Genomic DNA, 19,205 nt, shown 5'->3' with positions numbered 1-19,205 from the left:
ACTCTGATCCTACATTCTAAACACGCACTCGTGTGTCCTGTCTGTGTGCTTACGTAGCATCATACAAATCAGATCACAATGGTTTCTCACCCAGGCAACATTTCATCCCCGTTTCTAACGCTCTGTGTACCAGCACATAGACACACAGAGGGATATTGCATGAGGTAGGGGGAGGGAGAATGGGTGGGATTTGAATAATCTCTGCTTGCTCGTTTCCTCCCTCCTACCATCCTTCCCTCCCCTCTTTGCACAATATTGCAGATGTCTCCCATCTCCAGGATTCCTTTGAATGAAACCATGACGGGATTTTCAAGGTTAAACATGATTAGGGACAACGATTAAAACAGAAACACTGCAGTGGACGGGGCGGGGGGGGGGGGGGGGGCAACCCGTCCCATCCCGTCTGTCTTTTCATTTCTCAGTGGCAAGAGCCCCAGAAAGACCAGTTTGCCTCACACAGAGGCCATTGTTTACAGACACCCTCACACCCACATGCACACACACATACACACACACACACACACACACACTCAAGAAACTGGAGAAGAGTTCTTAGCAAGCAAATTAAAAGAAATGAACAATATGTTAAATAATATTTAACAAAAAACAATATAAAACTGGAAAATAAAACCAAAAGTCAATAACTAAATAATAAAATGGCAACACAAACCTGAAAGAAACAAGAAAATTGAATCATTAGTGAAGAAGGAGAGTTGTCTGGCTCCTCAATTTTTGGGGTCTAACTTAACTATGTTCCAAAACATTGTAGTTTCTACACATAATAACTTCTCTATAGATGCATTTGAGGATCAGACCAAAGTTGCTTGAGAACATGTTTTTCTTTATATAAGGTAATTTTCTCTTCAAGTGGAGAAATTTTGGGTGAGTTACTGATCAATGATGATGCCTCAGGTATCCACTACTTCCTGAGAAAATTTTACAGACCTCACACAAGGTATACTAGCCAATACAAGCCTTATTGATTTTTGGGTAAACTGTGACTTAGACAATGCCAGCATATTTCAAATTATTATGTTTACTACATCACTACCACACCTGCCTGCCTGAAATGAATGGCTTTGGGTTTGGGGTCAACACCATCTATTATGGAAGATCGCTTATAACTAAACTGTTAGTTCTATATTCAATAAAATTACCAATTTAAACGACTAAAATGCATGCTTTTTATTCATTCATTGACTCCACTACTTATCCTGCAGTCAGGGTTGCAGTGGGGCTGCAGCCAATCCCAGCTATCGTTGGGCGAGAGGTGGAATATGTCCTGGACCATTCATCAGTCAATCAAAGGACTACATATAGAAACATATAGCAATTCATTCTCACTCACATGACTAATTTGTTAAGTCATTGGTTATGTATAAAATGCATAAAAATCAGGAATTCTGCTTAAAAACGTCTAAAAATGGCACTTACATATATGTTTCTATTTCATGTGATATGTGAGACATAATTGGCTTATTCTGTCCAAGATAGCTCGGGCATGAAATAAACAATCCCCTGAGAGCATAAAATTCTTAAAAAAAACAGAATCTCTTGTGTGTCCTGTTTGTGTGTCGGAATCAATAAAAAACCCATGTCCAATAGAGACAAAAAGAGCAAAAGAAAGCCACCCTACTTGTTACACCCCTACTAAAAGCCCACACAGCAAACCATTGTCTCTTGAGGTTTGCTATGGTCAATGCGAATAACAGAGGGTTTATGAATCAAATATGTGTGGGACTTATGAAGTTCTCTTTACTTGTGTGTGTCTGTTAAGACATCACAAAGATGACAGCATGTCTGTGACCAGTGGCCTCCCACAGGCTGCAGAGAAACTGAGAAAGGTGTAGATGATGTATACAACAATCTTTTTTTTATCTAATATTGGTTGATATACTCATAATGCAGCCTCAGGGCGGCGCTGGCCCGTGTCTCTCAAAACCTGCCTTGGGGAAGCACGGAGCAGTGTCTCCCTGTGCCGGTTGATATACTCATATTCAAAATGAATTATATGTATACATTACTTTGCAATTAAAACATATAGCACTGACTACAAAAGAGAATCTCAATCAACTAACACTGCATGATGAATTAGATACAAATGCGTCATGTAAATCAGAAATTTGACAAGGACTGTTCTTAAAGAGACCAGACGGTCACCTCCTCACCTGAACTGGTAAGTCGACTGAGCCTTGCTGATCCACTCCTGTGCAGTGTATAATGAGACGCTTGCTTCATCAAGCCGTGAGAAACAGACAGTGCCTTTGCTGTTTTTTGGCTGGTCAAGACTGTAGCAGTCTTGGCCATGCTGTGGTTGGTGACTGACAGGGCCTTCAGACCTTTTTGTGAGGAGGGACAGAGGAAGTCAAAGCAGTCTGGATGTGGAAGACTAATCAGCTACTAAAAAAATACACAATCTGATATAACTATTAGACAATTAATGCAGTGACATCAGGGACAGACTTGTAGCTGTGGTCCTGGCTTGCAATGACAGAGCTCTGCTTCTCATTAAAGAAGGCTTTGGAGTGGCAAGGACTCCGTTGCTATGGGTCACTGTACCAACAGGTGCATTGGGAGTAATGTTGCAGGTGGTGACTGCAGTGCTAGTGCTGCTGGGTTATGATGCACTCTGGCTGCCTGGCCCTGCAGTGCTCCTGCTTGGATGCGCTTCCTCCTTGGACCCATTGGGTCCTGGGGATCCTAAGGAGAGAATTAAAAAGGAGGGTTAAAATACTCAATTTTTGTTCATCGGAAAAACTTTATTTATAAGTATTCTACATATAAGAATTGTGTTAGTGTTAAATCCTACAATATTTCTTTATCAATTTTGTGTATTTGTACATGTACAAAACTAAGCGTCCCAGTGTAAAAAATAGCTAGTATGTATACAACATGCATATAAAGCAAACCAGAAACAACATTCCAACACGATTAAGCAGCACTATGTAAGCTACAATGAAGGAGAAAAGAAAATAATAAAACATCCTGCCTACATTTCAAAACAGACCAAAAGTGATGACAGATTTCAAGAGCCATTTAGGGCATAGACAGAAATTGCAAGCGTCCCAACTAAATTGAGGTCAGAGCTTAACAGCAATCTAGGTGTAGCCCGGTCTAAAATTTCATTACAGACCATACAGGCTAAAATGTAAATATGTTTTAACATTCAAGTAAAATTAAATAAGACTGAATGGCAATAAAACATTTAATATTGCATGTATTGCATGTTTAAAATGTGTTCATAAATGGTTAAAAACAAGGTTTAATCTTATCTAAGGTTTTTGTCATTTATTTGGGAATCGTGTTTTTAATCGCCGCAAGCTTGTGTGAAACGTACATTAGAAACATTACAAACAACATTAGAAACAACATGTGCTTTTGTTTGCATCCGAACTTGTTAAGTGTCAATATGTTATTTTCTTTAATTGTATTGGTTGATGTACACTTAGTGTCCAATCCCATGCGTGAGGGCGGGATCTGAATAAGGAAGTGCAATAGAACATCTAGGCGCGAGGCATTGGACTGCTGCGTTTGCCCGAGGGAAGTTTGTGAAGCTAAGCTGAAAGGAGAATGGTCATAAAACATTGTGGATGCAGAGTCTACGTTGTTGTTTTCGACTATGTACCCTGTGATGAGTGAGTACTCGATGTATATGATTTTTATGCTTAGACCATATGTTTAAGTGCACATATGCGATGCTAATCGAGCGTCAGCATTGTTAGCATTTTACCGCGAATTAATTTCATATTCTGTATGTCAAGTGTATGAGCTTGGAATTGGAGACTTTTAATGCTCAGTGGACCGAGAGGAATTCTCTGGACTCTTCTGCTGAGGCTTTACCGATGAGTTTCACCGAGTACACTTCGTACTGCCATGATGCCAAGTTATTGCCAACCCATTTGCCGAGAGGGAATCGCATGGTGATGGACAACATTTGACTATCCATTGCTTCGACACCAAAAGGATTCGTGAGTACATCAAAGTACGCGCATCTTATTTTGGGGCTTGTGAACAAGTGAAACGGCCATTTTCTGTTCTTCTGGTCCAACGATCCCGAGCATCGAATCAGGCCTGCCACGATTGAACTTTCTGAGAAAAACAAAAAGGACTTTAAGGTTATGGTTTTTGAACTGAACTGAACTTGAAGGGATTTACATGGTTTTTGAAAATGTTTATGTAGTTGCAAAGCGACAAAATCTCAAATGAACGCACTACCAATTTTATGTCATTTTTCTTTCTTTCAATTTTGTGAAACTAAACTTTAACTTTGTACTTAAAGAGATCTGTGTTTTGTCTTAATTCATATTTTCTCCTTAGGAGATGGAGGCACCGCTATAATTAAAAAGCATAAATAAGTTTAAGTTTAAAAAAAAAAAAAAGTATTATTGTTTCTCCTGTTTACCACTAAAAATTTCACCTAAGTAACTTTCCCAGGGCCCTACCCATTGTACTATCACTGCATTAACTAAGAGGTTAATACCTAGCTACATGGGTTGGGTGCTACATAGGAATGAGAGATTATGTAGTTAGTGAGTCAGCAGAAGGAAAGATCAGCCAGAAAAAACCCTAACTGTGATCATGAAGAGATCTTCATGAAGGCCAGATTTTGTTCCACATGATTTTCACAGCAGGAGATAAAGAAATAACATCATCCATGATGGCATGTTAAAGGATGAGTTGATGGGGAAAAAGAATTCCTCATACATGCCCAAACTATATGCATTGTTCTGTATCAATATTTTCATAGCAGACATCTGAATTGCCAAACCAGGAGAAGCAACTGTGAAACTATTCCATAGATTGCAATACCATTGTGTAAGTTACTGAGCCTCCAGAAAAGCAGCATTCTATAGCACAACACCTAAATGGAATGCAACTGTTCCTATAACTATTATTTCAGATACTATTACTTGTATACTTTTAAAGAAAGTCAAAATATATGTTGACAAACCAAATGAAAAATTGAGCTGACTTAAATGCCAGATTGCAAGACCAAAGTGGTCATTATTAAGTAGGTTTTGAATCTTACAGACCTGGCGTTGAACGGATTTGCTGATGCCTCAGGAAAATTGAGCTGAGGCATCAGCAGTTCCGTTCAACTCAAGTTCTGTCTTGGAAAGTTGATGAGATGTGAATATCGAAGGTTCCCTAAAATTTACCGTATGTAAGAAACAACAGTGGAGTTAGCCTATAAATTACAATCATTGCTGCAAACGATACAGTGGAAAGGAATATACAGTAAGTTAGTGAAGCCTTGCTTGTAGTTTCCTCTATTCATGTCCGTGAAAAGGAAAGAAAGGGACAGCAACCAGGTCTAAAAGTACTGTCCTGAAGTGTCATGCAACAAATGACTTGAACATTTTAGTTTGAAAGCAGGGACTGAGAAGATACAAATAGCATGTAAATGCAACCACAGACAACTAGGGATATTTGTGATGTTATACAGAAACCTCAAAAGTTTTCAGGTTACAAACAGCAGAAACCAAAAACATCAATTATGTACTTTGGCAGACATAACAAACATTTGCTCTCTGCAATCTAACATTAACACTGATCCAAAGTTGCATAAAACACAATTTTCATGTGGCACAGCAGAGCTCAGATGAGCAGAGGAGGCCTGGACAGACAGAAAAGTTAAGGTACTTTAAAAGAAAGTAACAGCTTAAGCAATTTCTTCAGGAAAGTAACACAGAATGGAACTTGGATGCAGATTTACAGGTGACAGTGAAAAAGAATGGAGTTTGCATGTTCCCCCCATGTCTGCGTGCGTTCCTCCGGGGTCTCTGCTTTCCTCCCACATTTCAAAAACATGCAGCAGGTTGATTGGAAAAAAAACTGGTGCGAATGAGTGAGTTGTCTTTCTTTGTATGTGGCCCTTCGATTGACTGGCGAACAGTCCAGGGCATACCTCGCCTCTCACCCGATGGCATTATTGTTAATTAACAATCATGTCAAATATACAGAAGGAATGGTGTGTAAAAATTCTGACTTAAAAAACTTAAATACTTATCTCACTTTCAATGATCTGTAAAATAATAATTTTACTTGAATGACTGTTACTGTGCAAAAAAAAAAAAAAGATTTGTGACAATATTTATATGCTGTCATTTTATTATAATTGGACAAATTCTTCTTTGCTCTTATCTTATCACTTGCAATTTGGGTGGAATTAGAGTTCATCTACTTCTATCAGCATCAAAATGCATTTTCTTTTTGTTATTGAAATAGTACCATTACTTAAATTACCTGAGTATCTCCTGAGTATCAATTATTTTCCATTTGGTTTCATTTTCTGACCAAAAATTTCCAAGCACTGGTTTGCCTTTTTCTTCCTCAATATAAACTTAAATGGAGATTTAAATGTTTTTGTTTTTGAGATTTTGTGTTCAATTCATCCATCCATCCATCCATCCATCTTCCACTGCTCATCTGGAGTCGGGTCGCAGGGGGAGCAGCTGGAGCAGAGGCCCAGACCCCCCCTCTTCCTGCCACATGGTCCAGCTCTTCAGGGGGGAATGCAAGGTGTTCCTAGGCCAGCCTGAAGATATAGTCTCCCCAGTGTGTCCTCGGCCTTCCCTGTGGCCTCCTCCCAGATGGACATGCACGGAATACCTTTCCCGGGAGGTGTCCAGGAGGCATCCTGACCAGATGCCCGAGCTACCTCATGTGACTCCTCTCTATGAGGAGGAGCAGCGACTCTTTTCAAAGCTCCCCCCGAATGGCTGACCTTCTCACCCTATAGCCAAGGAAGAGCCACCCTGTGGAGAAAACTAATTTTGGCTACTTTTAACCACAATCTTGTTCTTTCGGTCACTACCCACAGCTTGTGACCATAGGTGAGGGTAGGAGCATAAATCGGACAGTAAATCCTTCATCACCACAACAGACCAGTAAAGAGTCCGCCCTCCACCCACTTCCGGTTGAACACCATGGTCTCAGATTTGGAGGTGCTGATCCTAATCCCAACCCACTCGAACTACGAACTGCTCCATGGAGAGCTGGAGATCATGGCCTGATGAAGCCAACAGAACCACATCATCTGCAAAAGGCAGAGACTTGATCTTGTGGCCACCAAACCAAATTCCCTCGACGCCCTGGCTGCACCCAAAAATTCTGTTCATAAGTTGTGCACAGACTCTGTGACAAAGGGTAGCCCTGGTGGAGTCCAACTCTCCCCAGAAACGGGTCAGACTTACTACTGCCAATGCAGACCAAGCTCCGACACCGATCATACAGGGACCGAGCTGCTCATATAACAGGGTTCAGTAATCCATGCTCCTGGAGCACCCCCCAGAGGACATCATCGAATGCCTTTTCCAGATCCACAAAACACATGTAGACTGGTTGGGCAAACTCCCATGCTCCCTGGAGGACCCTCCTGAGGGTATAGAGCTGGTCCACTGTTTCACGACAAGGACAAAAACCACACTGCTCCTCCTGGATCAGAGGTTCAACAACCCGGCAGATCATGGTGTTGCGACAGGATTAAGAAGGTCTTGGAAGTATTCCTGCCACCGCGATCTTTAACGTGTCAAGTCAAGGTCCGCAGCATGCTCTCACAGCACTCTACAGTGTTGACAGAGAACAGCTTCTCAATCCTGAGCAGAATCTCCTCGACACCCCCTGGAAGTCATTCCCATGCCCGAGTTTTTGCCTCCGAAACCCCCGAAGCCGCATACTGCTTGGCTGCCTCTGAAGCTCCACAGGCCAAAGAGGCCCGATAGGACACTTTCTTCAGTTTGACGGTACTCATCACCACTGGAGTCCACCAGCGGGTTCGAGGGTTGCTGCCCTTTATCGCCGCAGCTTTGGTCTGCTGTCTCGACAATGGAAGCACGCAACATGGCCCATTTGGACTCCAGCGATCTTATTTTGCGGCGATAATATTTCTACCATATACAAGAATTGCATTATATAATTTGTGAAAAAAATATGAAAAATACTTTTAAGAACTGATCCTTGTTTTGATCACTTGCTGGCTCCCCCTGCTGGCATTGGTGATTGAAATGGCTTTTGTTCTGTAATGCTCCCATGGCCAGCTGATGTGTCTATCTTGGCTCTGACTTACCATTGGTCTACTGCAGAACAACATGGGCACATATTAAAACACAGGCCCTATTTTGCCTCTGAGAAACCTTGCTTATGCCGGATGAAACTGTATCTCACTGTTCTGCTCACTCTCCCCAATCATAACCAAAGTGCTCATTTGTTTGCAACAGCCTGTCCCATTTAATCAGGACAGGTATGTCACCGCACAATGGCAGAATTATTATTCTGCCATGTAACTGCATGACTGATTTTACATATATCACAACTGAGTACTTTTAATGCCTGAGTTATTACCTGTTCTGTGTCCATGCTCTTAAGGTCATAAGTGATTTTTCATATCATGAGGCTGACAAGATAAGAAGCTCTTTCATCATCAAAACATTAAACATGTGACTCTTTCCATTCATATAGGGTGAGAAGATGAAAAGATTTATGACTGGGAGAAATGATAGTCGAAGCTTGATATATGCAAGTTAAGTGATGTGGGTGATTTCAAATCAACTTGCAGTTGCAGTTTATTTCATATTCCATTTTCCTTGCTCCATGTGCTATGTGGTGTGATCAGCATGACCAATGAAACCCCTCTATAAAATGACAGCATAGATTCAGATCAAGATCCTAGATCAGATCATGCAATTTGACTAACAGCAGGGGGTTGGGTGACATCATTCAAGAAGACAATGTCCCTTTTGCATCTGAGAATATCGGACCTCCATTTTTACATGCACAGAAACATTAAATGTCTTTTCACTTGAAAGATAGATAGGGAGAAACTATTAATACTACTGTTTACATTGAAAATTATGCTGCATGTCAATGGTATAATGTGAATTATCATATCAAAATAGGTCAAACACCATCATTGCTGCTGCCATTGCTCCAACCAGTTAAAATAGGTGCTATGAAAACAGGAAATCTGTCAGTTAAAATTCAAAAACTATATGTAATAAGACAGCCTGTTATGAATATTGTGCTGCCTATTTGAAAATTTAACATAATATGCTTGACACTAACTTTATTTTGATAGTAGAAACACTATCTGACATGCTCTAATTCCAATTACTTGGTCCAGATTTGGAACCAGAGCAGCCTGTGGATCACCACCAGGCCGTTGACCATTGGTTACTGGGCCTCAAAGAAAAAATAATGTTCTAAATTTGTATCTATTTTATTGTGATTAGTCTTCCAGATACTTTTTTTTTTGAAAAATGTCCTTTTCCCCCAGCACATCACTCCTGTAGTTGACTGTCGTAGGGATTTTCCGTGTATCAGCAAGTTGGCAATCTAACTTTCGTTAAAATGGCCCTCAAACAAAGGTCACTGGAGGGCTTTTTTTGAAAAGGGAAAGAGCCAATAATGAGACATTAGAGGGGTTTCAGAGTGCCAAAAAAGCTGCGTTTTAAAGACCACATCAAGAGTCCTACTTAAGCTGAGGATACTTTGTAACAGGTGATTCACACACTCCACACCTGCTCTAAATAACATGCAGTCACCAGCTAGCTAATGAAGCCATGAAATCCTCAAAACTGCTTTGCCACATAGAGACCAAGCACTCTCCCACATTGTACTTTTTTGAGGAGTTTTCTACACTGGCAGCAACGAAAACAAAATAATGGCGTAGACCGGAAAGGCACTGCATTTGTCACTGTCTACCATCATCTTTAGCAGGTGGGACCGTCTAGTTGCAGCAAAATAAGCTCAGGGCTCTGACTGACTCTACATTATTGTGAATAGATATTGGGGTGACAATCAAAGATATTAAAAGTGCATAATATAAAATGCAGTAGTTACATTAACATTAAAATTTGTCCGTGGCAGAAAAGCGGTTGGGGAACGCTGATATACTGTATTTTTCATTGATAACTGTAATAAAAATACAATGCATACCATTATAGTGTCCATTTTCTACTTTATGTATTATTTGGAACTTGTTGTAGGCTGGACTCTTCTAATATGAAGTTCCTCCAAGTGAGAGGCGCTGCGCGTGCGTGCATGCGCACATGTGTGTGAATGAGTGAGTGACCTTTGCTCACAGCGCCATTGTTCTCATTACTTCCCAAGAGTGAGGAGCTGAGGTTTGGGGATAACCCTTTACTGGGGAGTTTCGATGTGGTAGTTGATGCAAGTCTTCCAGGAGGTCCCAGCATTTGCTGATGATTAGCTGCTAGTTTGGAGCTAGAAGTGGAGGGGCATGGAGCAGCTAATGTTGGTGGTCTCTCACGAGGTTTGGCAATACCTACAAGAGAGGTTTAAATTGTTATTTATCAAGAATCCAAGAATCTGTGTTTTCAAAATAGTCATTTAGCTTCAAGGTCATCATGTCTGATCTTGGAGCTTCTTTTGCAGACCATCACACCCTTGAATTAAAAATGAATGGGAAAATTAACAATGTCCGTAAAAGATTTTAATCTGGTGGACTTCAATGCCTTTATATTTAAAAGTGCAAAATGCTACTAAAATATGCTAATATGGTTTGTCGTTATGACACCTATTTGAGTGGGGCATGATCTTCAAAATAGAATTCTTTCAATATCTACTTATGTAAAGAACATATAAGAAAAAAAACAATGTAAATTGCAGCACTAGGAGTTGACTGTGTGATTGGCATGTAAATGCTTTTACTTTGTTTACAAAATGTTAAAAAAGGTTTTGTGATTATACTTATGTGTCTTTTTTAAAAAAGACACATAAGCTAAAAATGTATCTTCAAATTGTGAAAATTAGCAGATTATATTGTTGCATAATCTCCCAATTCTCAATAAATAAATTAGTTCAATAAAGAACAGATGATATTTGATGTATTTAATGCATTGAATGCAATGTATTGACACTTTATGGTTTTATTTGTATTTCTTATTCTCCCTCCTTCCCACTATTATTTATTATTGTTGTGTTTTTACTTGAAACTCTGATACAACAATTTCCTTTGGGATAAATAAAGTTGTTTGTCTTCTTATTCTTATTCTTATTCAGAAAATTTAATGCCTACCCCTGTAACATGTCAAAACTAACTACTGCATCAACTAAGAGCACAGGAAGCACCACTATGACAACCATTGTCTTCCAAGAATGGTAAATTCTGCATTCAGTGCACCTAACACCCCATCTTTTAAAACTGTGCAGAATGGACCCAACCGAGATCTATCAGTCCCATGTATATGCTACATGTACATGAAAACATTTCTATGTGTTTTATATAAATAGCAGACTTCACACAACAATACTTCAAAGAAAGACAGAAACTTTGCCAACATTTGCTGTGTTCAGGAGAGGGAGTTCTGACTTCTGTTCAGGAAAGTACAGACGAAACATTTTAAAATTTGTATTTAAAAAAATAAACAACAATTATCAAAGACTAGTTTTGTTTCTGAATTGTGTGTAGAAGCAAAGGACAATTTTAAAATGTAAACATTGAGTAAACACACAGGGCCATGTCACAGAAGTTGAATACACGAGACAGGATATTAGTACTCACCCAGATAGGGTTTCTTGATTTCTCCACTTTGACCTCGACAGGACCCATGAATAGATTGTCTTGATCATCACAGTAGCCATTATGGTGACTTCAAGCATGTCATAGTCCTGTGGAATGTCAATCCGTCCTCTGTGGATGTTGCTCCCACTCCCACTCCCCAGTCACTCTGGTGATGGCTCCCCGAGACAAGATGAGGAGGAGGACAAAGAAGCGGAAAGTGTGAAAGCGTTTCCATTTTGGTCTCCTTCAGTTTGAAGAGGAAACCTCATGATGGTTCCCGTCTTCCTCTTTACATGGAAGCTCTCTTCTGACTGAGAAACATTCATGTCTGAGCACAGGGAGGTACAAGGTCACTACACAATATTGAAAGTCTCCCAATGGTCTACAGGGTTATGTTTGTAAATTGATTTTTAGTCTGGTTGGGGAGCAAATAAAAAAATTACTTGACTGAATCATTACTTCCCCTGAATTCAATCATACACTTACACCAGGTCGCTCAAATTCTCTCTGGGTCTTTGTTTGAAGTTTGGGGTTTTCTATGTCTATGTCTATGTCTGAAGAAGTGTGTGAGCTTCAACCTCTCACAACTATGCTGCAGTTCATCCAAATGAACCAGTCTTGCACTGCTCTCTCGTTCAGTGCAAGACTAGTTTTAAAAAGGTAGCAATTTAAAGGGTCCAGTAACTGATGCTCTATCTTTGAAGCATCTTAGGAATTCACCATTGATGCAAAAAATATCAGTGACAAGAGTGCTGTCCACCAAATCTGAAAAACACAGAGTGAAAACCAAGTTGAAAGTATATACTACACAATGGGAGACTTGTGTGTAACTATAGACTCATTTCTGATTAGCTAAACATTAAAAAGTAGATTGGGAAATATCTTACTGTTTAATGGACTATGAGGTCCAAAAGTGAAAAGAAACATTTTGGGGTAAATTTACAAATAGTATTAAAGTCAATGCAAAAGTCAGTGTGTGTGGTTGTGCTAAAGGAATTTAAATTGCTTTTTCAAACAAATGCCAATTTATTATACATCAGTAAATAGGCTTGCAGTTTTCAGAATTTTTCTAAAGGGACTTCTGAAAAACTAGTGCTGTCAAAAATCTAATTTCTCTCTCCATGCAGTTCTTCATGTGATTAATTACTTGAATACAGAGGAAATTCAGATCATTTCTCAATAAAATCTGCTCTCAGTCACACAGTTACTCAGGTAGTGCTAAATCTACCCTTGATTTGCAACATGAAATTGTAAAAACCGTTTGAAATAGTTATATTGTTCTGTATATTTCCTGTGCATCGTGTATTTGCAGGTGTATTTGCAGTCCCTATGTCCTCTATTGTAAGTCGCTTTGGATAAAAGCGTCTGCCAAATGTAATGTAATGTAATGTAATATTGCTCTTGGTCAGAGTTGTGCAATACTGCCATCTGCAGGCTACGGTTAAAGTGGTGGTAACAGTATATTACTGACTAATTAGAGCAGCAAGTGCCACAACAATCTGAGATTAGTCTTTTGTCTGTCACTATATCTATTTTTTTCTTTCTTTCTTTTCTAACTCCTTTGTTTATTGTGGTGTCCATTAAACTGTAATTCATGCCCAAAAGTATGGTTCAGATGAAACTCCTTTCCACAGACACACATAAAAATACTTGAGTAATTTCTCATCAGTTGAACTGGAATTTATAACTGAAATCAGTTCAAGTCAATATGCTATTTTCAAGCTCCAGTTCTAGAGTAAATAGCAAAAGCCCAAACAAAGACTTTTTTAAATTATAAAAAGAAAGGGGGTAAAATATTATTGCAAATTGGGGGCGGCGCACTCATCTTTTGAACCTAACATTCCTGGTTCGATTCCTGGCTCCTCCAAGTAAGTCAAAGTGTTATTGAGCAAGACAATGAACCCCTAACTGCTCCCCTGGCGCTGATGGATGGCAGCCTACTGCTCATGGTTCATCCATGATGGGTTAATTGCAGTGAACGAATTTCCCGACAGGGGATTAATGAAGGGTAAGTTATTATTAGAAAGTGCATCCCCTTGGTGCCCTTTAGACTGACAACTGCTTTATATGAGAAGATGTGTTGGAGTTTGTGCACACACATAGAAGGACCTATTAGCTGCTAAAACTAAATCTAAAGCAATTTATTTAATTTCTTTCATTGAGTGACTTTTAGATTTTTGCTACATCGAATCCATTGTTTGCTCTGCTGTGTTTTTCCCGATTGGTCATTGGGAACAATACTCCTTCAAAAGCCCTCTTGGAAAACATGTTTAACTTAAGCAGGCTGCCTAATCTAAAAAGATCAAGTAAATAAACCATGCACCATAGTCTATGTGAGCTAATGGGGTCAACATTGGTATAGTGTTTTATTCTCTTATCCTAATGCCAGTCTGAACTATGGTTTAATAGTTCTGATGTTGTGGTACTATGCTTAATGATAGTGACAAATGCAAAAAAACAACAAAAAACTACTGAGTCCATGATGTAGGGCTACAAAGATGAAGTACCCAAGGCAATGTGTTGACGTTTTGAACTTACCAATGGATTACAGATAACATGGAGAATTGGATTCAGATTTGGAAGATTTTGAACCATGGGTGATGGTCAACTTGACAGCATATATGTGGATTAATGAAGATCCTAAATGTGCCGTCAAAGTCCAACTGCATTTGTAAGTTGCTACACAACTAGACTGTTGCTGGAGAGGACTCCAATGCAGTTTTTCTGTTTGAAGTCTGTGTTACAAATACCATGTAGTTTTTGCTTTACTGTCTACCTGTACTAATTCTCCTCCCTGGTCTTCAGGTGCATCATCTATATTCACATTTTTAATCCCTCCTCTATGTCTGGAAAAATCAAATGGCCTTGCGTGGTTGCTGTGACCTTGTATATTCTGCTTTTTTTAAAATGCCAGGACCACTAAAACTGTAACTCCCACCTTGAAAAAATTGTCAGCAGCATTCTACATTTACTCGTCAGACCAAACCAACCCCTACTGGAGTTACTGCAGTACTGACCACAGAGCAAGCTAAACTGACTGACAGTCATTGATGACAATAATTGACCAAGTCTGTTTTAAAGGGAACCCGCTCACCAAGTTTGTACAAGTTGATCAATATTTGTAGCAGCGTCATAAAAACAAAAATGAAATCTTAGACGTCATGACTGTGAACTGGGGTCTGTCCCATTCATTTTACCTTACGGTTCAAAAACATCAGCCATGCAACCCTTTCCATTTGAAACCAAGAAAGATGTGTGCGAGGTGGATATCGCTGAAGACAGAAGTCGAAATAAGCTTGAAAATGAACACGATCAAAGACGCAAAGAGACAACAGTTGGCAAAAATTGCTGGCGTGCATGCTGCAACTGCATTGCTATGCCAACAGAGATCAAGTGTCTGTTGTTAGACGCTCCGCTTTTTGTCATCCGCTGTTTCGCCATAGAAGACAGAGTAACAGACTGCTGAGCTGACTGATCGAGTGAGTGTCCTCATTGATTGTGCTGGTGCTCGGTCATTCTCAAAGCAAATACTGCAGCTGTAGTACTGGTACTCTTTTTAGGCATGAAGCCATACTGCTGTTCACAAATGCTGACTTGTTCTCTTAGTCTAGTTTCCACTTCTCTTTCCCATAACTTCATTGTATGGCTCATCAACTTTATCCCTCGATAGTTGCCGCAATTCTCCATATCCCCCTTATTCTTAAAAATGGGCACCATCACACTTTGTCTCTTTTCTTCAGGCATCTCTCCCTCTCTAAGGTCCTGTTGAATAATAGTCAGAAAGTCTACCACAGCCTCTCCTACATACTTTCACACTGCCTTTCCACTCTTCATCCTCTCCAATGCCTTCCTCACTTCACTTTTACTAATCTGTGCTACTTTGTGGTCTACAATAGTCACCCCTTCTACCCTTGCCTCTTTCATTTTCCACATTCACCAGCTCTTCAAAGTACTCTTTCTATCTTCCCATCACTCTTCTAGCATCTGTCAATACATTGCCCTCTCTATCCTAATCATCCAGACCTGTTGTACATCCATTCCATCTTTATCTCTCTGTTTCGTCAACCCGTAAAGATCATTGTCACCCTCCTGTCCAACCGAGCATACAGGCCATTGTACGCCCTTTGTATTGCCTTTGCTACCTCTATCTTTACCTTACGTTGTATCTCCCTGTACTCCTGTCTGTTCTTTTCAGTCCTCTCAGTGTCCCACTGTTTCTAAGCTAACTCCTTTTTCTGTATATACTCCCGCACTTCCTCATTCCACCCCCAAGTCTCCTTATCTACTTTCCTTCCAGATGACACACCAAGTACTCCCCTTGTTTCCCTGTAGATCATCAGTACCAATGGTGGTCGTTGTCAATGAGATGAGATGATGAGATGAGAACAAATTAATCCCAAAGGAAATTGTTGTGCCAGAGTTTCAAGTAAAAAACATAACAGTAATAGATAATAGTAGAAAGGAGGAAGAATAAGATATACAATGAAATATGAATTGTCCTAACTGTTAACTGTAACTACAAAGATTGAAGATTCCCTGCGGCTGAGGAAAGATGTTAACCTGGGCCTCGACCGATCCGTTATGATCTGGTTATTAGGTTTCATTCGTATGTTAGGTTTTGGCAAAAGATTTACGCTGGATGCCCTTCCTAACGCAACTCTCTGCATTTATCTAGGCCTGGGACTGGCTCAGGGAGACACTGGCCTGTGCCCCATCCAGGCTGGCTCTGGGGGACACCGACCCGTGCCGCCCTGAGACTGCATTCTTTTCTATTCTATTACAGTGATTTAATCAATTTAAAAAAACAAGCAAATAATTACTTAACTTCAATCCATAATATGGCAAGGAACAGCATCTTATACACAATTCTCATTTCTCAGAACCATATAATTATTGAAATCTATCAGATCATCATTGCATTAAACAATAATAGTTAGACTACAGATCAAGGGTGCTCACACTTGTTTAGCATTCAAGCTACTTGTAGAATTACCATGTCAAAATGATCTACCCACAGCAAAAATGCAAAACATTCTTTATATAAATAATGTATGCTGATGTACCTTGCATACCCGCAACACAAAATATTATGTAAATTTTTTGTCATTACCCAAGTTCACTCTGATTTGCACTGATTTGAATCAGCCGGGGATGCATAGTTCGGACAGTAACACGACAAATAATACAGAATAATGGCGAAAAGATTAGGTAAGAGAACAATAGATTCAGAATATATAGTATTTAACCTGGTAGGTGTATTTAACTTGGTTGGTGTTGGTATTAGTTCGGTTTTATAGCCTGCTTGCTTTCTGGTTTTCACAGTGAATTTGATATGAGAGAGCTGCAAACAGTTGTGTCTACAAGAAAGTTAATGTTCCCTGGTCTTTTTTTCTGTAAAAAACTTGAAAAGGGTTATTTGGTTATTATTGACTTCATAAATAGTTTAATTTATTTTGTTTATAATGTTATTATTTATTTTCATTTTTTTTCCTGTCAAGATCCCAGAAAGGGTTCATTTTTGGTTATGTGTGGCTTTATGGAAAACAATCAATGTTTACGTTTAGACAGGTCTGTGACCGTCACACTTTTTGTTACAAACTGCCCCGGCCCCCCATCAGAGAAGGGAAAAGTTATTTGGCCCTCGCAGGAAATAGTTTTGGGACCCCTAGCAAAGGGCAAAGACTGCAGAGAGAATAGATATTCTAACTGTTTTCACAGGCACATTGTGCCTGTGAAATGGCTCAATTTATGGTGAATGATTTGAGAAAAAAAGGCAGTCTGATCCCAGTACACCAGAAATCCCAGCATAAAAACAAGAGACAGGGTTCCCTCTGGCATTTACCGAGCAATCTTAACTTGTCTACAATATGTCAATTTAAGCCTTATCCTAATGGCAGTGTCATTTCACATTTTTGAAGGGGAATCTTTCCCCAGAAAGTGCTGATTCCCCGAAAATCTAAAAATTTCTAATAGCTCTTTTAATGGTTTTATTGTTCTTTAGTTTTTGGGTAATTTCAACAGATTTTGAATGTATTTTCTTGCTTTTTACATTCTATTTTTTCCATTTTTCCAGGATTTTTGAAAGCTGTCAAAATAATTTGCTCATCAAAAAATTTAGAATGATATTAGTAGGACTGACACTGCTGAATGTTTCTTAGAAACAGTGTCCTACATTACAGTAAGACATTGTCAGCAATCCGTTCCCCTTGACATGAAGCATCTAAAACTGACCTGACTTCATCTAGATTAAACTGCTGGATTTCCCCATCAACAACCACCCCTCTTATCCATTCCTGTTAGAATCAGTTTCACCATCAGCCTTTGGGTCTCAATAGGGCTATGTGTGTGCAAGTATGAAGAGAAGCCAGTGTATAGGTAATTGTTGCGTGGTTGGAGCCTGCTACGCATTAAGATACGGTTGTCAAGCAGGTTAGGGCCAGAGTTGGATGGAGTGAAAGATGAAAAGACATGAGCACAGGAACGTGAAACAAGCCAACAGAGCCCACACATAGCCCCACCAACCCCCCTCCACCTGCCAAACAGCATTAGCACCGCAGTACAGCCCCCACCTCCACACAGGAAGCGCTGTGAGTCACTTTCTTTGACTTCTTCATTGCCTTCAACAGCGTTCAATCCACCCTCCTCAAGGACAAGCTGCTGGGCACGCAACTTCACCCTGACATCACTGCGTGGATCCTGGACTACCTCACAGGACAGCCACAATATGTTAGGGTGGATGGCTGTGTTTCTGAGGCCGTGGTGTGCAGCACAGGAGTGGCCCAAGGTACTGTCCTGTCTCCATTCCCCTTCGCCCTCTTCACCTCCGACTTCCGGTACAACTCCGGTTCCTGCCATCTCCAGAAGTTCTTCGATGACTCTTCCATCCTTGAACAAGGAGGAGTTCAGAGGTCTGATCACCAGTTTTGTTGAGTTGAGCAAACAAAACCCCCTCCTACTCAACATCTCGAAGACCAAGGAGGTGGTTGTGGACTTCCGGAAGATTCGGAGGAGACAGGTACCAATTACCATCCAGGGTGAAGAGGTGGAGATAGTGGACTCCTACAAGTACCTTGGGGTCCACATCAACAACAAACTGGACTTGTCACACAACACTGATGCACTCTACAGCAAGGGTCAGAGCAGGATGTTCTTCCTGAGGAGACTGAGGTCGTTTGGTGTCTGTAGTGGGCTCCTCAAGACCTTCAAGGACTAGTGAGGTCAATAGGCTCAATAAGATAGTGAGGAAAGCTCGCTCGGTGGTGGGACTGAACCTGGACAATCCTCAATCAGTGACAGTGGGGAGGGTGAAGGACAAACTGGAAGCAACCCTGGACAGTCCTTCCCACCCCCTGCATGACGAGCTGTGGCTTATGTGCAGCTCCTTCAGCCAACGGTTCAACTCCACGCCGGTGCAGAACTGAACACTTCAGACACTTCTTTGGGCCAACATCCATCAGACTGTACAACAGCAGTCTGGACGGCACACAACTCCATGCACCTGTGCTGCTTCCACAATTCCACAATCTCACTACCGTACCCCATTCACTACCACACCCATTCACATGTCATGCCCTAACTCAGCTGTCTTTCTTGTTGTTATCTGCTGTCTATCTATTTGTGGCTGTCTTGTTATCTTCTGTCTTTCTATTCATATTTATATTCATATTTATTTTCCTTTGTT

The 19,205-nt window shown here is 40.3% G+C and overlaps 1 long non-coding RNA gene across 1 annotated transcript; it reads left to right on the top strand.

The window, feature by feature from the left end:
• The first annotated feature begins 3,472 nt into the window (after positions 1-3,472).
• On the top strand, positions 3,473-4,278 carry LOC147214107 (uncharacterized). Its single transcript, XR_015104460.1, has 2 exons — positions 3,473-3,635; positions 3,762-4,278. It is a non-coding gene; the product is annotated as an uncharacterized LOC147214107 (long non-coding RNA).
• Positions 4,279-19,205: the final 14,927 nt, after the last annotated feature.

This window comes from Fistularia commersonii, chromosome 35, assembly GCF_037954325.1.
Source record: "Fistularia commersonii isolate RoL2024-O1a breed Wild chromosome 35, RoL_Fcom_v1.0, whole genome shotgun sequence".
Classification (NCBI taxonomy): Eukaryota; Metazoa; Chordata; class Actinopteri; order Syngnathiformes; family Fistulariidae; genus Fistularia; species Fistularia commersonii.
The sequence above is the reverse complement of the archived record's forward strand: the minus strand, read 5'-3'. Positions and strand labels throughout refer to the sequence as shown.